We start from the raw sequence: 13,491 nt of genomic DNA on the forward strand, positions 1-13,491 counted from the left end.
TTGAGGAAATATTGTTGTAGATATTGTCAGTTTGACATGTGTCACCTACTGATTTTAAGGAGATGTTGTAGATATGTCATTTTGACATGTGTCACCTTCTGATTGTGAGATGTTGTAGATATTGTCATTTTGACATGTGTCACCTACTGATTTTGAGATGTTGTTGTAGATACTGTCAGTTTGACATGTGTCACCTACTGATTTTAAGGAGATGTTGTAGATATGTCATTTTGACATGTGTCACCTTCTGATTGTGAGATGTTGTAGATATTGTCATTTTGACATGTGTCACCTACTGATTTTGAGATGCTGTTGTAGATACTGTCAGTTTGACATGTGTCACCTATTGATTGTGAGATGTTGTAGATAGTCAGTTTGACATGTATCACCTACTGATTTTGAGGAGATATTGTTGTAGATGTCATTTTGACATGTGTCACCTACTGATTTTAAGGAGATGTTGTAGATATGTCATTTTGACATGTGTCACCTTCTGATTGTGAGATGTTGTAGATATTGTCATTTTGACATGTGTCACCTACTGATTTTGAGATGTTGTTGTAGATACTGTCAGTTTGACATGTGTCACCTACTGATTTTAAGATGTTGTAGATATGTCATTTTGACATGTGTCACCTTCTGATTGTGAGATGTTGTAGATATTGTCATTTTGACATGTGTCACCTACTGATTTTGAGATGCTGTTGTAGATACTGTCAGTTTGACATGTGTCACCTATTGATTGTGAGATGTTGTAGATAGTCAGTTTGACATGTATCACCTACTGATTTTGAGGAGATATTGTTGTAGATATTGTCAGTCTGACATGTCGCACATTCTGATTTTAAGAAAAAAGTGTTGTAGAAATTGTCACTTTGACAAGTGTCACATACAGATTTTGATGATAGAATATTGTTTCATTTTGTAATCTTTGAAAATACTGTTGCTCCTTATAATCATATTCTTTACACAAGGGCGCCCCCCATACTTTTTTTGGGGGTTGGGTGGGGTGCAAATGTGTAGTGATCAGCTATTAAGTTTTACGAATGTAGGCCAAAACCTGTTTATAGGTGAAATTGGGGGAGGGGGAAGATGCCCATGCTATTACATTTGTAGCATTTTGTAAGTTTTTCATGCTTATAAACTTTTGTTTCATGTGCATTCTCACCACTATAGTAACATATTGTGACTTTACACTGTTCCATTTAAGAATCTGTTCATATTGGTCAATGTTGTACAGAAATGCTGATGTTCCTTTTTTATTGATGTGACTATCATCTTAGGAATATACACCGTACCTATCATTCTCCTCAATCACATTGTAGCTGAGGACAAAATCTATGCCATAATCTTTGAAGATCTCTTCCAGGGTGAACTTCAGTGGCCTCATGTCACAGTCTCTTCTGGAGGTGATTTACAGCTACATTATTCATGTGTCACTATTGTCTGATAAAATGTCAATCAAGTTCTGGATCTCATTCAAAATATCCCATATACATGTATTATGTCCACAGCTAACATTATTTCCATCTAAATATATATTAAGATGTTGGCATACTGATCCAGTGCACTGATCTAAATTATACATGCAAATCCTTCACTTTTCCTCATCTAATATAGTCATTTCTACACCCCTAATGTTTGGATAAGTTTTAGAATTGATGAGTGTAGTCTCACCATACTTGATGAGTTCGATGATGAAGTTTTCTATCATTGTTTTTGACGCTAATGGCTGAATCTGTTGATACATGATTTCTGGTACATCAGCATCATCTTGGATTTTCTGTTTTATTTGTTGCACTGTATGTGATATCAGTTGCATGATCTGACATATTATTGGCTTTTCATACATTTTTGCCTCGCATAGGGGATGTTGACATGCTGGACATTGTTAAGATATGTGACATTTCATTGATTTTGTTATGAATTCCCCTTCCCCAAGTTTATATGACATAAATGATCAGCCTGAGTTGAAGAATATATTTTTGTGTCTTTAAATCTTGGGCAAGTAGCATTATGTCCAACATTGCTCTTTACCATGATATCTTCAATTTGTGTTCTTACTGGCAGGATGATGATTTTAAATTTTAAACTTCCTGATAAGAACTATCATGTCACTCAGAAAAATAATTTTCCATGATGCTTTGTCTGAAGAAGGTTCGTAATATGAAATTTTAAAAAAATATTCTTATGTATGATCTAAGATCCACCTCAAACAACAAGTTATATTTGCCTAAACCAAATCAGAATTTTATAAGAAGTGTTTTGCTTTTTCTGGAGCCAAACTATGGAATTCCATACCACCTTATATAAAGTCAGCTGACTCATTCCAAGCTTTCAGAAGTTTTCTTAGTCAACATCTACAGAAACAATTGTTTGTATGATTGTTTTTTTTAAATCAGTACTGCTACTTTTTACTACACTGTCATCATGTACTCACCTGTAATGTTTTACACATGTTCGCTACTACTATTTGTATGAATCCTGTTTGTATTCATCCTTGAAGCCTTGTACGTATTTTATTGTAGCAGTTGATCAGTGTCTAGTTTTTAACATCATTTGTTGTCTAAAGACACCTCATCTAGTAAAATTGTGCATTATATATATATATATATATATATATATATATATATATATATATATATATATATATATATATATATATATATATATATATATATATTGTTGCATGTTTAGACTCTCAATAAACAGTAACAAGAAAAAGTGAAGACAACAACCTTTGTAAAATTTAACAAATAATGTATTTCCCTCAAAAAACAACGTAGAAATGGAAAAAGAAACTTACCGTTTTAAGAACCAAATCCAAAAATAATCCAAGAATAATGCAAGAATTAAAAATTAGAAGTCCTAGTAATAAACTGTTCTAATGAATTTGATTTCGAGTCCCGACGAAGACCAAAAATGGAAGGCGATGACTTAAGCTATAGCCAGTATAGTTCTGATGTATCTACAGTTCTTTGTTGAACCTCAGAAAGCTATATTCCATTGTTTGAATTCCAAATAAAATTTAAATGTCTTTGTCCAAGAATTCTGTATGAGCACTTAAATATTCCCAGGGAAAATAATTAATAATTCTATAAAATAGAATTTCAACTCAAACTGGTCACAACAGAAGAAAAAAAACACCACCTTGACAGCTAGGTGTATAAAAGCCTGACTGACTAACTGCTCTATAGAAAAAAGAAGTTGTTTACTGATTCTGAATCAAGGTCAGGAACTAAGGTCAGCATTAATATACAAAGTTCTAATATTAGAAGTTTACAAACAAACAGTCAGGTCAAACTAATTTCTGGAAAATGTCAAATTGGCCAAATGAGCTTCTTCTTTAAATAAAGTCATTATTGTTATTATTATTATTATTATTAGTGTCATTGTCTTCTACACTTTGGTAAGTGTAGCTGGATCTACCTGGGTTTGAAGAGAGGGAGTTGTTACACATATGGGCAGTGTGGCATATGTCAACCTGTACAAATGAAGGTCTGATGAACTGTTATGTTGATATGATGATGGCTCCGGTGGCCTAGTGATTAGAGCATCTGCTTCGGATGCAGGAGGTCATGGGTTCAATCCCCAGCAGAATCATACCAAAGACTATTCAGTATACTGGGCAGTATGTAACTTTGTTTAGTATAATGGGTACTATGTAACATTATTTAGTATACTGGGCAGTATGTAACTTTATTTAGTATACTGGGCAGTATGTAACTTTATTTTAATGGGTACTATGTAACTTTATTTAGTATACTGGACAGTACGTAACTTTATTTAGTATAATGGGCAGTATGTAACTTTATTTAGTATACTGGGCAGTATGTAACTTTATTTAGTATAATGGGTACTATGTAACTTTATTTAGTATATTGGACAGTATGTAACTTTATTTAGTATACTGGGCAGTATGTAACTTTATTTAGTATACTGGGTACTATGTAACTTTATTTAGTATAATGGGTACTATGTAACTTTATTTAGTATAATGGGTACTATGTAACTTTATTTAGTATAATGGGCAGTATGTAACTTTATTTAGTATACTGGGTACTATGTAACTTTACTTAGTATACTGGGCAGTATGTAACTTTATTTAGTATACTGGGTACTATGTAACTTTATTTAGTATACTGGGCAGTATGTAACTTTATTTAGTATAATGGGTACTATGTAACTTTATTTAGTATACTGGGTACTATGTAACTTTATTTAGTATACTGGGTACTATGTAACTTTATTTAGTATAATGGGTACTATGTAACTTTATTTAGTATAATGGGTACTATGTAACTTTATTTAGTATAATGGGTACTATGTAACTTTATTTAGTATAATGGGTACTATGTAACTTTATTTAGTATAATGGGTATTATGTAACTTTATTTAGTATACTGGGCAGTATGTAACTTTATTTAGTATACTGGGCAGTATGTAACTTTATTTAGTATAATGGGTACTATGTAACTTTATTTAGTATAATGGGTACTATGTAACTTTATTTAGTATAATGGGCAGTATGTAACTTTATTTAGTATACTGGGTACTATGTAACTTTACTTAGTATACTGGGCAGTATGTAACTTTATTTAGTATACTGGGTACTATGTAACTTTATTTAGTATACTGGGCAGTATGTAACTTTATTTAGTATACTGGGCAGTATGTAACTTTATTTAGTATAATGGGTACTATGTAACTTTATTTAGTATACTGGGTACTATGTAACTTTATTTAGTATACTGGGTACTATGTAACTTTATTTAGTATAATGGGTACTATGTAACTTTATTTAGTATAATGGGTACTATGTAACTTTATTTAGTATAATGGGTACTATGTAACTTTATTTAGTATAATGGGTACTATGTAACTTTATTTAGTATAATGGGTATTATGTAACTTTATTTAGTATACTGGGCAGTATGTAACTTTATTTAGTATACTGGGCAGTATGTAACTTTATTTAGTATAATGGGTACTATGTAACTTTATTTAGTATAATGGGTACTATGTAACTTTATTTAGTATAATGGGCAGTATGTAACTTTATTTAGTATACTGGGTACTATGTAACTTTACTTAGTATACTGGGCAGTATGTAACTTTATTTAGTATACTGGGTACTATGTAACTTTATTTAGTATACTGGGCAGTATGTAACTTTATTTAGTATACTGGGCAGTATGTAACTTTATTTAGTATAATGGGTACTATGTAACTTTATTTAGTATAATGGGTACTATGTAACTTTATTTAGTATAATGGGTACTATGTAACTTTATTTAGTATACTGGTTACTATGTAACTTTATTTAGTATACTGGGTACTATGTAACTTTATTTAGTATACTGGGTACTATGTAACTTTATTTAGTATACTGGGCAGTATGTAACTTTATTTAGTATAATGGGTACTATGTAACTTTGTTTAGTATAATGGGTACTATGTAACTTTATTTAGTATACGAATACTTGCTAGTATGTAACCTTCTTAATTTCTAACCCAGAACAAGCCAGAATTTTATCATCATTTCCTACAAATTAGAAAACGATACTAACCTTTTCTGATTCTGTATTACCATACTCTCAAAACAGACTGGAGCTGTTATATTTCGAGTTACAATAGCAGCACCCCAAGCAAAGGAATGCCAACACTAACAGTAACTATATTAAGGTTCTTATAGTGAGTTATTATAGATACTTTGTATTGTATGTAAAATAACTGAAAAGTCCAAACCATGACTTTGTCACTACATCAATAAAAAACAGTTACTAAATTTTGTTTTGAAGTAGATAATACAGCCAAATGTGGGGAAATTTTGTTTTAATTCAGATGACAATACATGAAATGAAATACACCTATTTTTGCTGGTCTTAATTCATTTAATCAGTATTACCATCTCCTTCTTATCTTTCATCTCTGTGTAACAGTATAACACAGAAACTAAGCTATTAATTTATTATAAACCCATGAACATGGCCTTTCATATCATAACTCCAGAATCATTAATTATATATTTTCCTATGCATTACAGGTTGGCATATCAAGTAAAAAGACAATCCAATGACCCAGCCTTAAGATATGCCACATAAACCAGGTCTAAAATAATAATTTAAACTTTTATCCTGGCCTTTGATCTTGTGCCCATAAAATCAACAGCAAAATTCCTCTTCCCATAGAAGGCTACAAAGAATTTCCAAGTTGATTTGGTAATACTTAAAAAAGTCATGTTGCGAAAACCAAAGTATGAATAATGATAGATTGTGCACAAGATGGACAATATGACTGCAGTAAGGATCCTGCTGATTCTGTCAAGCTGGAACCTAATTAGGTGATGAAGTACTTTCTTCAATATCAACATTATTGACGGCTTGTGCTGGACTTTGCTTGTCTTATTCTCTTGGTCAGTACAGTACATTTATGATACAGAACAACATATTGATATTGGACCTTGACTACAAGAAGGTAGATAACTATACTACATGTTTACCCTTCAATCCTGTGTAACACTGAACTGAAGAAACCTAACTACTGGTGTAAAGAATGTATAGCCCCAATCTTGACCTTGAAATCATTACCCCAAAATAGAAGGTCCACTGATGGAGCTCTAGAATACTGGACACTCCTTTGCACACATGTAAAAAATGATTATGTTAAGAAGGGGACATCCCAGTTGAAAACTGCACTTTCCGATATAAAACTGGATGAATGGTGACCCTACACCAAAATCTTTGCAGTGTCCCCGATCCAACGAAGTCTGCATATGAAGTTATGTAGCAGTCGTTGAACCAGGTATTATGATTGTCTCCAGAAAACAATTACATATAGTAACTAAAGTTCAAACATTATCTTTTGATGTTGTGAGCCCATAATCTTCAGTTATTTCCTTTCCTTTTAGAAAGGTTATAAACTTATTTTAAAGTTGATCCAGTCACTCACTGTTAAGTCATGCTACAGAAACTCACGTGTGGATACATATTGATGGCAGTAATTACTACTGGGATGCAATATAATGTCCTCAATATAATGTCAACCAGTTACTATGGTTTCTGTTGATGAAATTTGTCTTGCCAGATTTACTGTGCACTTTATATGTATACCAATATCACTGGGGTATGTTCCATGCAAAAGGTAAATAAAAACAACACAATGCAAGGGCCAATATTAAGCATTTAATTTTGGGTGAAACAGTAATAAAATTTCAATGATCTTTGTTGTCACACATTATTATTATTATTATTATTATTATTATTTGTATGGTGCTTCAATACAGTGGATGGCAATTTAGTTAGCTCATGAAAACGACAAGTAGCATACTCCTGGTACTTACATGCTCTAACACTTAACTATTTATTCATCTTCTGAACAGTACAGTAAAGATAGTCATGGCATTGACATTACCTATCAAAATACAATGTGATTTAAGTATGGCAATATGGCATGCACAAGACATCAAAATACTATGTGATTTAAGAATGGAAATATGACACGAACAAGACATTTATCAAAATACTATGCAATTTAAAGTGTGGCAATATGACATGAACAAGACACCTATCAAAATAATATGTAATTTAAGTATGGCAGTATGAAATGAACAAGACACCTATCAAAATACTGTGCGATTTAAGTATGGCAATATGACATGAACAAGACACCTATCAAAATAATATGCGATTTAAAGTATGGCAATATGACATGAACAAGACACCTATCAAAATAATATGTGATTTAAATATGGCAATATAGCATGAACAAGACACCTATAAAATACAATGTAATTTAAGTGTGGCAATATGAAATGAACAAGACACCTATCAAAATACTATGCAATTTAAAGTGTGTGGCAATATGTTGAGCAGACGTAGCCATTATGAGATATGCCAAATTTAAAGTGGTCAGACTGACCTTATTTTCATGAAGAACCAACTGCATATAGCAAAAAATATTTTAGTGAAAATATCATGTCAATATGACTATATATCTCTTTAAGAGAAGTAGTGACACACAAAACTGTTGTAAAACAGCTGTTACTGCCATCATGTTAGAGGTTAGATGAGTACCACTTTTATGATATGGCAAAATAAGTTGTTAATAAAAAAAACCATGGCCATATTTGTTCATCAAAAGAGGCTGCATGCCCATGACCCTGAGTCTTAATGCTTACTGGTCCTTGGATTGCCATTGCACTATTCCTTTCAAGTCACGACAGCACGTGCATAAAAGTCATAATGGTCAGTCGATTTTCAGCCCATGGATATGTACTATTACACGAGTCATTCCACGAATCTCTTAGTCTCTTTGGACTGTGTCTTTATATAAAAATACGTCTACAAATTTCTATCAGCTGGTCTCGCGAGAATCATGTTCATGTAAAGCCCTACAATCACGCGCTTAGCACCAAAGTAATTGTGTAAAGTTGCCATCGGAATAGAACTCCTATAAAATAAGTTGAAGATATATCTGTACATGACGATGAAAAACATTTGATTATGGTTTATGACAATTAAGATAGTAGTTTTGTATTCTTCAGACACAAAATGCCCAAATCTTGCTTCTTTTTTTTTTTAAATACCGTATACGATAACATTCAAGGATTTTAGTAAGGCGGATTCAGAATGTACTAAGTAATGCTTATCAAAGAGATGTGTCAAGACCGACGATCATGCAATTAGTATTTAGATCAAAATCATCATTGGACAAAGACAATCAGTTTACAGGAGCAGCAGAGAGGGTGAACAGACCATAGAATTCCGACAAAACAAATAAAACAAACAAATAAATCATCTCGTAGAAAGGTCCAGATTTTACAAATGAACTTTCCTTGAGATGTTTATTTTTGCAATGACCGATTGTACTAATAAAACCTCAGTTCGAAACAGTATCTGAAAAAATAAAGTACTCTACGTGTTTATTTATTTCTTGTTTATTTTTTTGACGACCAACGTTGGTAGGTACCCTCTCTGCTGCTATTAATTTACCACCATACCAAGTTTGATGAATATTTTTCAACGCGTTCTCGCTGTCGTTTTTCCTCATCTGTTTCATCTTCATCTGAATCTTCGGAATTTGTTCTATGTTTCAAGTAATATTCAAGTTCTGATGGTGGTTTTTCTATTTTTGGATTTATGTTCTTTCTGTGTTTATAATATATCATCAAACTTCTGTATTCCTCTTCTGCTGATATTAATTAAATTATTATGTTATAATAAAATGATACATCCAGAATCTCATACTGCAAGAACAGCACGAGAACGATTAGAAACAATTAAAAAATTTCTTCCTGTCAGAGACTAATTTAGAAAAAATCTGCAAGCGCAGCAAGAATCAAAAGTTGAGTACGAAGAAGACACTAAAAAACTATTTAAACCCGTCACTGCAGCTACTAAGAAAGCTGCAGCGGCTGTTGAAAAAACTATATGGGGAGATATTAAAGAGGAAGATGAGAAGAGGAAAAAGGGTATTTTTCCGGTATTAGAACAAACTGCAGCGCAGGCTGAAAAAATAGCAAGAAGAACCAAACAAACAAAGAAGATTTTACGAGACCTTCCAACTGACATAGCTGCAGCTCAACCTCCACCTGTTGGTGAGGAAATACTTGAAGATATTGGAGAACTTCGTACTGAAGTCGCCGATGTGAGAAAAAAACTTGCATCTAAATCCAAACCAGCAGGAGAAAACGTAGAATTAATTGCAAAATTTAACGAAGGAGTTGTTGAGGAAATTAGAAAAATTGAAAGAGAGAGATTACCTGAGATGATATTAGATAATATATCTAATAAATCTAGTATTTTAAAACCCCGTTATGAAAAAACAAATGATGATAATTTCATTAAATGGATATATCGCGTATATTACAACAAAAAACAAGCTAGAGGTCTAGAATACGAAAGACTTAAAGAAGAAGTAAAAATACTTTATAGAGAGAGACGGGAACAACTAGAACAAGAAGAATTCTCCGAGTATCAGCTTCCTCCACCTCTGCAACAAATAGAACAACAACAATCTTCTTCGCCACAGCAAAGGTTGATGTCGGAAATTAAAAAGGCTAAAGAGTCACTTAAAAAAACACCCTCCTCGAAGAAAATTTCTGCACCGGTTGTAACATTTACACCGACAGGTTCACCACATGGATTTCGAGAAGGTGACTCATCCCCGGACACCACTGAAGTACCTACTCCGGAAATGCAATCACCAGTATTTAAAACACCTCAAGATGAACCTAAAACAGGATCTGGTTTATGTCCTGATAATATCATCAATGACGTGTCACGGTTAGAAGTTCTCATAGGAGGAAAACGAGCTGGAAATAATTCACCAGAAATAACCAATGAAGCAGCTGATATTTGTCGGCGACTATTTCAAGGTGGTATCATGGATATTGGCGTTTACCGAGAACTTATTGATGAGCTCGTTGATGACTAGTTGTTAGATAAATGGTAAATAAAATAAGATGATTGTGCATGATAATCATCGTAAACCCACACAGGTTAGAGCGGTAAACTCACGATTACCAATCTATAGTGTTATTTACGGAGATGGACTTGGTGATGTCATTCGGGGATTATTCACGAGGATAGCTCCAAAAGTAGCACCTGTTGCAAAACAATTATCGATGAAGGCTATTGATATTGTTCGTGATAAAGCTCCTGGTGCAATTGTCAATGTTGCTGGTAAGGCGTTCTCGGCGATCAAAGAAAGACTAGCACGATTATTGCGACGAAAACAACAACCACCGGTGAAACTGGCAAGTACTGAGGTGATGCCCGCAGATGTTAGTAAAATAATAAATCAGGCTGCAAATCAAAAACTAGCGGCGTTAGCAGATCAAGGACTCGGTGAATCTGGAAATAATATCTCAAGTTTGATATCAGGAAGTGGAACTTTCCGAAGGCGGTGATCAACGTGTTAGACGAAAAATAATTATAATAAAATGTTCAAGCGCGTATCCAACACAGCATTTGACATGGAAGCACCCGTCCTTAAGGATGAATCTGTACGTGATTATCAATTTTATTCCTATGACGCAAAACAACCAGATCAACGTGGAAGAATTGAACTACAAGTTCATGACACAAGTAGATACTTTTTACCCGCTGATGCCTTTCTTGAGGTAGAAGGTACAATTATAAAAACGGATGATACTAATTACTTAGATCCAGTAAAAATTGGGTTTGTCAACAACGGGATCATAGCATTATTTAGTGGCGCCACATACATGATTGATGGAAAAAATATTGAATCAATTCAGAATGATGTCGACGTTGCTACAACAATAATTGGTCTGGCGAGATATTCTGATGATTATACAAGATCAGCAGGTCCCACAATGATGTTTGTGAAAGATAACTCCGATAACCCTGAAAGTAATCCGTACAATATAAGACGACCAAGAAATTTTGCCGATAACAATGATGTTGACGTGTGGCCAGTAGTTCATGGTTCTAATGACAATTTCAACTTGGGATTTGCATCACGTAGAAATATGTTGCTAGGAGGCAATAGAGGTTTTTCATGTACAATTCCACTATCGCATATTTTTGGATTTTGCAGGAATGTTAAAAAGGTTATTTTTGGAGCTAGACACACGGTTGTTCTTGTAAGAAAGAACGATGATAATGATGCTCTGTGGAGACCCGCTGGTGATGCTGGTAAAGTAATATTATCGAAACTTTCATTGTGGATGCCGGTAATGACTCCAACGATCGCAGAAGAACAGCGATTAATTTCTTTCATGGATGCAGGTGGTAAATCCTTGTTGTCATGGTTAACAACAAGCACAGACAGTATGCAAACTAACGTTAACGGTCAGTTTACATGGCATATAGCATCACAACAGGGTGTTTCTGCACCACGACATATTTTTATTGCTTTTCAAGGAACTAATCGTTTAAACTCACAAATTCACTCTCATATGATATTTGACCAACTAGGTCTCACAGATATTTCCTTACGGATAAACGGACAACAAGAACCAACAGAAAATGTACAACTAAATTATGCATTAAATCACATAGGACGTGCATATCATCGTTTGATGTCATTTATGGGACGTGATCAAAATGTTGATACCGGGTTGCAAATATCACAACTAGATTTTAAAAAATTGTATCCGATTTATTATTTTTCATTAGAACATCTTGATCTATCAAAACAATCTGTCGTTGATATACATCTCAAAGCAACATTAAATACCGGTGGTGTTGATTACAGAGCGATCGCGGTCATACTTAGCGACAAGGCCATGTTACTTGAAGGTGGTAGTGGTCGAATGAGGGTCGTTGATGCACCGGTGGAAAATCTTTAATCGTGTTATTTAGAAAAATATATTTTATATAAAAATGTCGTATAGTCATGTTAATGTTACTCTGACCCCGGGTCAGGTAAAAAAGCTTCAATCAAAAACCGCCAACAAATGCGGAACTAAAATATCACTAAAACGAGATCATATTAGTGGTGGTCCAAACAAATTATCGCTGACAAATAATCAGATTAAACATTTCAATAAAGCCCTAGAATCAAAAACTGGAGTTCAATTCCATCTCTCCCCGAGCGCCATCAAAGACATGGTTAAAACGGGTGGTATATTTCCACTTCTTGCGGCTATTCCAGCGTTAATAGCTGCTGCTGCTCCAGCCGTAGCGAAAGCAGCCGCGTTAGGTGCTGTTGGAACAGCCGCTGAAATGGCACTAAAGAAGGCAACAGGGCGAGGATACAAAAAAAAGGGGCGCGGTCTAAGATTGCCGGGATCTCGTTGGGGGAGAGGCCTAAGGCTTCCAGGGTCATTTCGTTAGACGTTCCAGCATCAAATTTTGATTTACTTGATGCTGCTAAAAAATTAAAAATATCCGCCTTTAGAGGTGTTTTTATGCGAGATCAATTACCGAAACAACCAAACAAACTAGAAACAGGTATTATTAATCTTGACAAACGTTCCGGACCTGGTACTCATTGGGTATCATACGCGATTGATCCGCGTGGAATTGTTTATTTTGATTCGTACGGGTTAGCTCCACCTGTTGAATTTATCAAGTATGTCGCACCACTTCACGCAACAACCTCTGGTTACAAAGTTTGGTATTCAACGCTACCCACACAAACAATGACAGATCCGCCAATATGCGGCCGTGAAGTAATTAATGTACTCGACGCTATATCAAAATCATCCAGGCCGCCACATAAAGTCGTGCACGATTATACAAGCAACCGATTTGTTGCGCGTAAAGCATTTTAAACAACGGATCTTATTATAATGGTTGACATTTACGGAAGATCTTCTACTAGTAAGAAAATAAAATCCGACGTTGATCTGTCAAAGCATGCGACTAAAGATGACCTCGCTGATATTATGAACCTGGCTGGAGTTGACCCAGATGAAGTTGTTATTTTTCAAGATCGATATGGTAAACTAAAAACCAGCAATATCAAATGGAATGATATAGTCCGGCGAGTACTCGGTGCAGTTACGGATAATATTCC

The sequence above is a fragment of the Sinohyriopsis cumingii genome, chromosome 7, assembly GCF_028554795.1.
Source record: "Sinohyriopsis cumingii isolate HCF-2022 chromosome 7, ASM2855479v2, whole genome shotgun sequence".
NCBI lineage: Eukaryota > Metazoa > Mollusca > Bivalvia > Unionida > Unionidae > Sinohyriopsis > Sinohyriopsis cumingii.